The sequence below is a fragment of the Triticum dicoccoides genome, chromosome 4A (assembly GCF_002162155.2).
Source record: "Triticum dicoccoides isolate Atlit2015 ecotype Zavitan chromosome 4A, WEW_v2.0, whole genome shotgun sequence".
In the NCBI taxonomy this organism is placed as follows: domain Eukaryota; kingdom Viridiplantae; phylum Streptophyta; class Magnoliopsida; order Poales; family Poaceae; genus Triticum; species Triticum dicoccoides.
The window spans coordinates 209,422,435-209,433,041 of NC_041386.1; the positions used below are offsets into that span (position 1 = coordinate 209,422,435).

General features: G+C 44.3%; 1 long non-coding RNA gene and 1 pseudogene across 3 annotated transcripts; one reads left to right on the forward strand and one right to left on the reverse strand.

Annotated features, from left to right (window-relative positions):
• Nucleotides 1–3,352: 3,352 nt before the first annotated feature.
• LOC119285648 lies at nt 3,353–8,054 on the reverse strand. 3 transcript variants are annotated; one of them, XR_005139620.1, is made up of 3 exons: nt 7,565–8,054; nt 7,160–7,273; nt 3,353–6,509 (listed from the first exon to the last, which is right to left on the reverse strand). It is a non-coding gene; the product is annotated as an uncharacterized LOC119285648 (long non-coding RNA). The 3 variants fall into 3 exon arrangements; XR_005139619.1 differs by having other exon boundaries at nt 3,353–3,713; nt 4,566–7,273; XR_005139618.1 differs by having other exon boundaries at nt 3,353–7,273.
• Nucleotides 8,055–9,519: 1,465 nt separating this feature from the next.
• LOC119283480 overlaps nt 9,520–10,607 on the forward strand; it is a 9,821-nt pseudogene continuing 8,733 nt past the window's right edge.

Here is a 10,607-nt window from a genome sequence, read left to right on the forward strand (position 1 = left end):
GCAGCGGAGGCGGGCCGCGGGGGCTCACCGCGGGCCGAGCGGGCCGCGTGGCTGCGGATGGCGGCGCGCCACGTGGCGGCCTGTGGTTGGCGGCGGCGGGGATGTCCGGCGCGCAGAGAGGCGGGGAGCTAGGTTAGGGTAGGAAGAGACCCGTGATTTCGGAAGGGGATCTATTTATAGGCATAGAGGGAGCTAGGAAGCTCCAAATGGAGTGCGGTTTGCGGCCACACGATCATGATCAAACGCTCTAGATGATGGAGAGGGTTTAGGTGGGTTTTGGGCCAAATTGGAAGGGTGTTGGGCTGCAACACAAACGAGGCTTTCTCGGTCCCTCGGTTAACCGTTGGAGTATCAAACGAAGTCCAAATGGCACGGAACTTGACAGGCGGTGTACCGGTAGTAAACCAAGGCCGCTTGACAAGTCTCGGTCCAATCCGGAAATGTTTAACCCCCACACACGAAAAGAGGTAGAAAGGGGCACCGGAGGAGATAGGAGCGCCGGAATGCAAAACGGACAACGGGAAAAAAGCTCAGATGCATGAGACGAACATGTATGCACATGCAGTGCACATTATGACATGATATGAGATGCATGACAAAGGCAACAACACACGGAGACAAAAACCTGAACCCGAGGAAATAAAATAACTTAGCGCCGGAAACGGCAAGAGTTGGGATACATATAAGGTAAATTACATCCGGGGTGTTACATATGGCAACTCTCAGTTAACCTGATCAAGATCTTCCTTATGTGTGTTGTAGGGAAACAATGGGAGACACTGCGGTTTACCATCGAGGGTTGCTCATGCATGGTCCTTTCGCTAACAGCACATTATTATGCGGTTGCAGGAATCATTCTAATATTTAGGTTTCTTACAATTTGGTCTTGCACATGTAGGTCCTGCTGTCAAAGGCTTAGACCCACTGTTCGACCCATTTTGCATATGGGAAAATGAGATGTCCATGAATATCAGTCAAGTCAAGAAACTCAGGAAGATTGTTAGGATGAAGAAACTTGCGACGAATAATAGCAAAATCTTTGTTTGCACAATGAAGAAGACATCAGTCAACTATATGATGGTACTCACTCTTTTACCTTGTTTTTACCCCTTGCGCCATTTCAAAATTTATAACAGCGATTTATGCATATCTTTGTTTTCAGTACTTTTCAAAGCAGTTCACCGATGATTACCTTTCAAACCACCTGCATGGTCAAGAGGTGAGGAAGGTATTCATTCAACACCCATGGCATAATATTGAAGTCTTCTTGAAGAGGACGAAGGTTGGGCGGGCAATTATTCATAGCCACTGGCCTAAAGTTGCAAGGACATTCAACATCACTGAAGGCTCAATATTTGCCTTCCACTTCTGTAGTTTCCCAGATGGGATTCATCTGTCTATTTACCATGTATGATGCTACTTTCCAAAGGTTTTCGATGTTTCATGTGAAACTTGGTCCTATTGTGTAATGGCGTAACTGAGTGCCGAAGCTATCTGATGTAATTCGATTATGAAATCCTGGTTACCGTTATACAGATATGAAATATCTGGTGTGTTTTATAAGAAATATCAATTTGATTAGTACATGGATTTTCAATAATAGGATAATTACCCTGCTTATTGGGGTTTTCTATTGCAGGCGGTTACTCAGACAACATCGTGGGCAATGAACGCAAACAACCCACATGGCTTCTAGAAAGTAGGTGTGTTCGATCAACTAACAAACACACACGGTTTTCGGCAAAGAACGGTTTGCCTTAGGCCACCTTGCACAAATGTTTCCACACAAAAAACGTGTGATGTACATATGAACGAAAATGTTTTTCTAGGATTCGCCGTGTGGGATGTACATACGAATAGAAACAATTGGATTTTGATGCCTCGCCAGATCGCACACGAGCTCATTTTGCCCCAGCCTGTGTGCCAGGAGGGCCTATCCCTGACGGTTTCTGGGTCCTGTGGGAAGGACCCCCTATCGCCCACACTCACTTGGCGACGGTTCCAAACGCCGTCGCGGAAAGGGGTTAAAAACTATTTGTATAGCAGGTTTCTGCACCAGTGTCTAGTAGAGGCTTACTAGGGACACGGTATTTGTTTAAGTATTCACACATGTATTTAGGTTTCCGATCAATACAATTATAGCATGAATAATAAACCTTTATCATGAATAAAAAAATATAAAATAACAACTTTATTATTGCCTCTTGGACATATTTCCTTCAATTCCGATGGTCCTAGGGCACGGGGAAGGGCGCGTACGAGTGCGGTGTGGCACGACGAAGTTGCAGGTGTCGTCAGCGTGTGTCGAGGGTGATGGAGGCGACGACTGGGTGCTCGCCGAAGTACGCGTGCGATGGCGGGGCTTCGTGTGCAAACGAACGGCTCAAAATAGGCATCTATGGACGAAAAAAGGACATGACCATGAGCTCGCTCACTCCCGGTGATCGCTGTCGGGCGATGGAACGGCTCCGCCTTTGTCGTTCTTAGGGTTCCGGAGGGCTGTGGGGATGCGATCGATGTCTAGGGGGGCTCCCCGTGACTCCGGGAAGGCGGGGGTCATGTCCACAATTTTGCCGAGCTCAGACTCATCTGCTCCCCATGAACATTGAATTTGAAAAAAAAATAGCAAAATCATTTCAAAAACACTGAATCTTTTGAGCATCCAAGATACTCAGATGCGCTAAGAGTGTGTAAATTTCCATGGTGAAATGACATTTAAAGAGCTCTAGACAAAAAGAAGCAATATCAGTCTCCAAAGTGCCTTTGCCTTTTAACAAAGTTTATTATTTGGGAGTTGATTATTATTTTTTTTGTCCAAAGCTCCTCGAATGCCATTTCACCACGAAATTTATACGTTCCTGGCACATTCAAGCCTTTTGGATGTGAATTTTTTTCATATATTTTTGCTACTTTTGTTTGAATTCACTTTACATGGACGGGTGTACGATGAGCCGAGCTTCAGCCGCCCTCATTAGATCTAGATTATCCAATATGTGGGATGATGAGGTTATGCCGGGCTTCATTTGATCATCAGCTATTGTAAACGATTTATTACTCACTAGCAAAAATGCCCGTGCGTTGCAACAGGAAAAGAAAAAAATATCACACACTCTCGTTCCCACCCTACTAATGGTGGTCGTGGTGTCCACTTGATCACAAACACATCCGAACGTGGGCAATCCAAAGACGATGAACCCATTCATAAAAATGTAAAGCTAATTTGTAATTCCATAGAGATGGCCCTTGTAGAATCCATACAAAACTCAATCCAACCGACCATTTTATAATGATATGTTCACAAACTTTGGTTGTGCTATTACTAACCATGTTTTGCTTCTATTCTTTCAGGACAGAACGATACAACAAAATGTTTTAGAACGCAAGGGGTCAAAATACTCTGAATCAGATTATACACTCTGAAATATAAATTCAGGCCATATACATTCCGCTTTTGCAGCTAACCTACCAAGTAGTACACTTCTAGGACCAAAAAGTTGAAAGTGGAATATCACAACTTAAGTATTGAACTAACCTCTACTTGAAAGCATTGCACGCATTTGTGAATCCAAGCATAGTTATCTGGAGGAAATAATTCAGCAAATACAATATGCGTAGAAAATTCAGAGATCTCATGAGGGGTGAATTGATGCCCAATATATTGAGAAACAATACACATGTTTCAGCATGTAGTTCGATTAACTGAAGCAAATTATCTACAAAGAATAGAAAAGGAAATGAGTACATAATCCGGGGACCAAATTGGTAAACAATACCACAATCTTGAAAAGAAACATCAACATCAGTAAATTTTAGAACACCACAACTACAGTCTTGTGCCACTTGTGGTTGCACCCCATGACATGGCAAGAGAACCACATATAGTGGCGAGCAGTTGGCTTTGCTTGACTGAGCAGCGGCAAACAAAACTTGCAGAATATTTTGTAAGAATTTTGGTAATTTTACTACTCCCTCCGTCCGGAAATACTTGTCATCAAAATGGATGCATCTACAACTAAAATACATCTAGATACATCCATTTCAATGACAAGTATTTTCGGACGGAGGGAGTACATAACAATTCTCCTAATTCCTAACAAAAAAAAATTACCTCAACTGCAGGATTTTTTTGTCTAAAACCTAGACTTGCAAGAGAAACATCCACAGTTCTACACAAACCAATGCTGATATCATTTGCAGAATTTCCTGAGTTCGTTCTTGCTACTTCTTCACAAGGCAGCCAGTCAATTTGACAATTTTTTCAGTGCTCAAATATTGAAATATATGTTCTTATAGCGAGTATGTTCAGAGGACCGTAGAGAAAAACAGGTTTGTATTAATTGACTTGTTAATTGACTCTCTACAGCCCCTCACAAATTATACACAAACACAATCGTCAAAATCCGGAGCCGACCCTCAAGTAAGCTAGCTAGGTTCTGGGCTTAGTGCTGAAGTGCATAGTACAGTGCTACATCACATTACAGGGAGACGATGATACGACAATCTCAAGAAGAAAGGGAAGGGGGAATAGCAAGGCTGTTTCTGAGGGTGGTCGAGGCATCACATACCTCTGGTGTAGCCACCGTTGGCAATATTGGATGGCTCGACAAACGTTCTGCTACCTCCGGCGAACTCGGTGCTTCCCTAACTATTTTTCTTGGTTGGCTTGCATTGCTTGTCTATACTGTTAGATCAGCAAGTGACGAAGCTCTAACTGCCAGGAAGGCTATCCTTCCCTCTGGAATTCACAACCGAGATATAAATTGTGTGACTGCATATTATGTTATGAATAAAAGAGAAAACACATGATATACAATGTTACAAAAACCGTTTTGGACAATTCTAACTTGTAGATAGCTCAATATGATTTTGCTTTGAAATAAAACTTAAGCATAAATACCCAGAAAAATTAATGAACAAAGTAGCAGACTAAAATATTTACAATAAAAAGGATATATTTGATCATTAATCCTGCTACAAAACATAGATTTTTTTTGTAGCATCAGGCAAAGATTCTTAATGTGAGAAATTTAATCTACAGTAACGACCAGCCACTCAGTTCACACAATTGTACAGTCATTTTATTTAGGGAAACATATGTGTGGATACAAAATAGATAAATAAATGTGTTTAGAAACCTGGAAAATAATTATCCAAACAAACCTATTTTATTATTCTAATGATTCAAAATGAATGGCGTCAAAGATACAACATATGCTCATGTACATCCAGCCACATCGTCGACCACTATTTATTCACCTTGCAACTAATGTTCATATCAACAAAATGGTTCATATTTTCAGTTTCAGATGAAGGATATGGAAGAGAAAATGATGCATGTAACAAGCCTTTAGACGTTTCCGAAAACACAAAACTATATGCAAGGTTTTTGAGTCGCCGACTAATCGCCGACTAATCGCCAAGTTGTTGGAGCGAGGTTGGCTTGCGCAGGCGACTTGGCTTGAGGAGCGAGTCGCGCGACTGGTAGGCTAGTCGACGATTAGTCGACGACTAGTCGGGTGACTAGGACCTCATAGCAGGGCGGCTTGCTTCAGCAAGGCCAAGGGAGGGAAGACTGGGAAGGTGAGGAGGCCAGAGTTCGAGGGAGGGGAGGAGGAGACAAAGCTGGAGAGTGCGCCGCCTGTACGAGGAGAAGCACGGAAGAGACGAAGGAGAAAGGCACATGGGAGCAGATGCACAGTTCAGATTAGAGCATATGGACGGTTGGGATTTTTATCTGGAAGCTAGGGTTACATAATGGGCCTATTGGGCCAGCTCTCTAGCACGAAACAGAGGAGGAGCAAGACACGTGCTCCCATCCCACATCAGAATCGCCGCCTCCATTGCTCCTACGAGCTGCTGCTGCCTTCTCCGAGCTGAATTATACTCCAAGCAGCTGCCTTCCCCCTCCTCCGCCTGCAACAACACCTCTTCCCCCCCCCTCCTCCTCCTCTTCCCCCTCCTCCTCCTCCTCTTAACACCTGGGGCGACTTGGGGCGATTAATCACGACGAGTCGCAGACTAATCGCAGCGAGCCACTAGTCGGAGGCATGGCGACTCGACTTGGCTAGGCGACTCAAAAACCTTGACTATATGTACAATACTTCTTTGTATATAGCTATGACTGAAAAATTAAATGGTCAATGAGAGGGCAAACAAATCACAGGATTTTCTTTTGCATATCATGTCAGTTAGAAATAAACAAAGAATTATAATCAGAAGAAATAAAGAAAGCGCAAAATTTCTCAAGAGCATATGACTACAAAACAATCTAATCCACTTCCACTAAACTTTTTTTTGGTGCATTTCCTCATCAAAAATTGGCTTTACTAAACGTCGGTGCCACCTAACTACCATGTCCATTGAAGGCCCAACTTCAACCAGCTCCATTCTAGGAATATATGGATTTTGTAGTTCTCAACTCCTGCTTCATAAGATCATATATGTGGTAATCATAAGCCCATCCAAAAGATTGTTGAGCCTCTTCTTTGAATGAGAGGCATACACTCCTACTGCAAACACCATTATAACAAAAGAATATGACATCTTTCAGCAGTTATAGCAGACAATAATATTCGCTGGTTAATATACAAAGGAAAATGAAACGATCATTGTAACAGGCACGCAGAAGGCTTCAGATAGGACCTATATTGTGCTACTCAAAGTCAATATCTAGCTCAAAAAGTCAATGCCGAGCTCAGAAAGTCATTTCATTTTTGAGAGCCTCACCGATTTAATCTTTATTTTCTCAAGTGAATAATAATTCCTCATTGTCACTAAGAATGCAGTAAGATTTAGGGAGAACTCCAGGGACACCCCTTCTCTCAAATGGCCTGATGTTGTTGCTATTCATGGTGTAATTCACAGAATACTTCAAGGCAAAAAAGTTCTGCCATCACGAAGTTCAAACTGTACATTATTGCCATGCTCAACCTGGAACAAACATTAGAGCACTGGTCTAATGTGGGAGCCTGGGAAAAACACATACGTACTATTTCTAGTTGCTCCACATATATGGTTCGAAAGAAACAATCTTTTCCAATATCAACTAAATTAAGATTTACATGTGGTTATTTGTACAAACCATGGACTACTTTAAGAAGCAGCGCAGACAAAAATTGCAGTTCAGTCTCTATTAGAAAGGCAAGGTAAGCGTGCAGACCTCATGCCGAGACGAGCTGATGTTGCTGGCAGCGAGGAAGGCTCGGCGTCCTCTGACTATGGATGCACGCCGACCAGAATCACGTAGCCACGGCTCCGACCAGAATCACCGTGTCTGTCCCGGATTAGAGAGAGGGAACAACAAATTACAAGCATGGTTTTGGTACGGATTCACAGAAGACCCTAATCAAACATCACGACAGCATACTATTTGGAATTCAGAAATCCATTCAAGTCATGCACCCCAAAGGATGATCCATCAGTATATAGGATAAATCACCCAAGAATGATTACCAACTCAAGCATCATGTTCTAGAAAAAATATTCAGGCACACCATGGTTTCCAATTCAGAAGATGAAGCACAGCAAACAGGCTATTAAGCCCAATTCTAAAAATCAAACATACCTCTATTGAATCTCAGGCTAGCGTAATCCATAGCCTTGCCTGGCAAGCCCGCCGGCCGGTCGCCGGAGCTGCCACCGCTAGCGACCGCCTCCCTGACTCTGCGCCCCCTGCTCCTTCTCCTTTATTCCTTTCTCCCTCATGCCCTGTCTCTCTTTCTATGGATGAGCAGGACGCCGTCGCCACCGGAGCAAGCCACCGCACCAGCAGCCAGATCGGTCGCTGCCGCCCCCGGATCCGCCCGTATTACTCGCGCCGGCGCCGTGGCCTCGCTTCACCCACCGGCCGCCTGCCCGTTCCGACGAACTCCAGCGCCGCCAACCTTTTCCCCTGCGTCGAGGAGTTGCTCGAACCGCTGCCGTCCGTTGCGTGGCCCGGCAGCCCAGCCAGATCGGCAGCTCGCCCGCGTGGGCTGCGCGGATGGACGGACAGGAAGACCATCCGCAGGTGGCGGCGGTGGCGTCCGTACCCCGGCTCTCCTTCGATGCATACGTGCCCGTGTGTCATGTGTTTTTTTTCCAACCCTTGCGTTAGGCCGAATAAAAGTAAGGCCCAAGCCCAGAAACGAGCGAAATGTTTTCTCACTTTAAAAGGACCGCGCGTTTAATACATGAAACTACAGGGTTTTTTATCGAAACCTTACTCAACGAAACGTTTTCTGACTTAAAAATGGACCACGGGTTGAATAACTAAAACATCAGAGACTTTTTTGCAAAAATACCAACTACGTACGACCAGAGTCAACATCTAGTTTATTATTAAATTAAACTAGTAAAAAATCCCGTGCATTGCAACGGGAGAGAAAACATAACACACGCTCTTAACTCAACAACCATCACTCAAGATCACAATAGGTCCGTCTCCTTTATTTTTGCGAGGTATCATATTTATGTTGCCGCTTATCCCCCTTCTCACCCTCGTCGGCGATGGCCTCGGTGTTAACACAAAACAACAAAAAACGTGTGTTGAATATGGTTAATCCTAACACATCTCTCTCTCCCTCTCTCCTCCCCCCTCTCTCGCTTTCTCTCACTCTCGTTTTCTCTCACTCTCGCAATGAGAAAGCTGTTGTTTTTCCCTACAACATTTTTCAGAGGTATGCATGTGTAGTTATCGATATTTTTCTTTTCCCTATATGATTATAGTGGGTTGTTTATTTGCAATCCGGATCGCCGCCGGTATGAAAAAAGGATCTTGCGCTATAAATTATAAGTTTGCTTCCATAACAATATTTTAAAAATATTTAACAGGTAAATTTAACATCATACTTAGATTCCACACATTTTTCTAATAAAATTTCATATATAATATGTTAAAATCGAAGTTACGGTTTAAAAGATACAAATAATTTAGAAAATCATTTGGTATAAGTCAAATATATTCTAAAATAATATTTAAAAATACTTAACAGGTAAAAATAATCTCATATTCATATTCTACATATTTTTTAATCAAATTTCATATATAATATGTTTAAATCGGAGTTACGGTTTATAAGATATGGATGATTTTAAAAAGCATTTGTTTGATTTAAATATGATCCACGGATGAATTACCTAAAACATCAGGGGGGGTTTCAAAAAATGTAAAATAACGGTTCGGGTGTGACTTAAACCGGATGGCGGGTTGATTTCAGAAAAAGACGAAGACTTTTGTGTAAAATATAAAAATAACGATTCGTTTTCACTTAAAACAGGACTGCGGGTTGAATTCTCTAAAATAGAAGGACTTTTCTAAAAAATACCATGACGGACGAAAAAACCAATTTGCTTTATTATTATAGGTAAAGATAAAGATTAGGGAAAGATTCATAAATAAAGTTCTAGTATCTATTTTTATTTTTATTTTGAGTGCATAAAAACAATCAGATGGCCCATCGCCGGCCCAGCCCGGCTAGCAATTTCCTCGTCTACCTTGTCCACACCACACCACCAATCTCCGTGTCGCTGTCGCCGTTCTGTTCTTTCTTTCTCTTGTTCGTGTCTTTAAAGCCCGACTCGCCTCTCTCTCTCCGTCTCTGCCTCCTCTCCGAACCACCACCGCGCCCAGACGGCAGGCCCTCACCGTACTCTACTCCCGGCGGCGTGCAGCTGCTCTCTGCCGGTCGCGCGCTCGGCTCCCGCAACCGCCGCTCAATCCCGAAGCGGCTCTTCCCGTGGGACCTGCAGATTCTGTTGTTTGTCTGGCCGGCGTCGTCCGTTTCCCGGGCGCGACAAGAGAATCGGAGGGCCCGCGTGCTCGGAGCTACGAAGGCTTCGCCACGAGCGCCGCGGCGGAGCCTCGCCTGCATGGAGATTAAGGTTTTCCTCGCTTCCCTGCTCCCTCCTCCAATCTTTACATTTCTTCTCCGCTTAGGATGAAGCCGTTGCTGTTTGGTGGCGCGTCTTGCGTCCTCGTTGCGGTGCCGTGCTTCGGCCGCGGGCGCTTCCCTTCCGTGATCGCAAAGATTTTTAGGTTTGCTTAGCGTGTGTCCGTGCGGACGCGCCTCGTTGGAGAGCCTGGATTTCAGGATTTGGTTAGCGCGGCCCGGGGTTCTCCGCTTCGCTGCTCCATGCCGGGGAGGCCCGTGGCTTTGCTCCCGGCCTTGTGCGGGAGGTTCCCCACGAGTTTGATGGGGTGGCTGGCAGTGTATGTTGGTACTGGGCATGAGATTTGAAGAACGCAAGTGTCGGGGTCTTGGAAGTACGGATTCGCTCGCCATGGTGGCCCAGATTTGGGTGCTGTAAGCCTGTGGCGAGCGATTGAGAGTTACACACCGCCTAGGTTGACGGTAGGTTGTTGTCATTGTTCCCTGCTTGACGCCCGATAAGTAATTGGCAGTGCTACTTATATTGGGTGGTTCAATCTGCGACGACTGCAGTTTTAGTTGGAGAGATTGTTTCTGTATTCACTGAATCAATAGAGTTACAATGTGTATACATATACCCCGCAGGGAGAGAGCAAGTGCTCCTGGAAAAGTGGCACGCATGCCATGAGCGTTGCTAGATCCTAATATCTAGGAGAAGACTCAGTTTACAGACTTAACGTTACACACATACAAGTGACC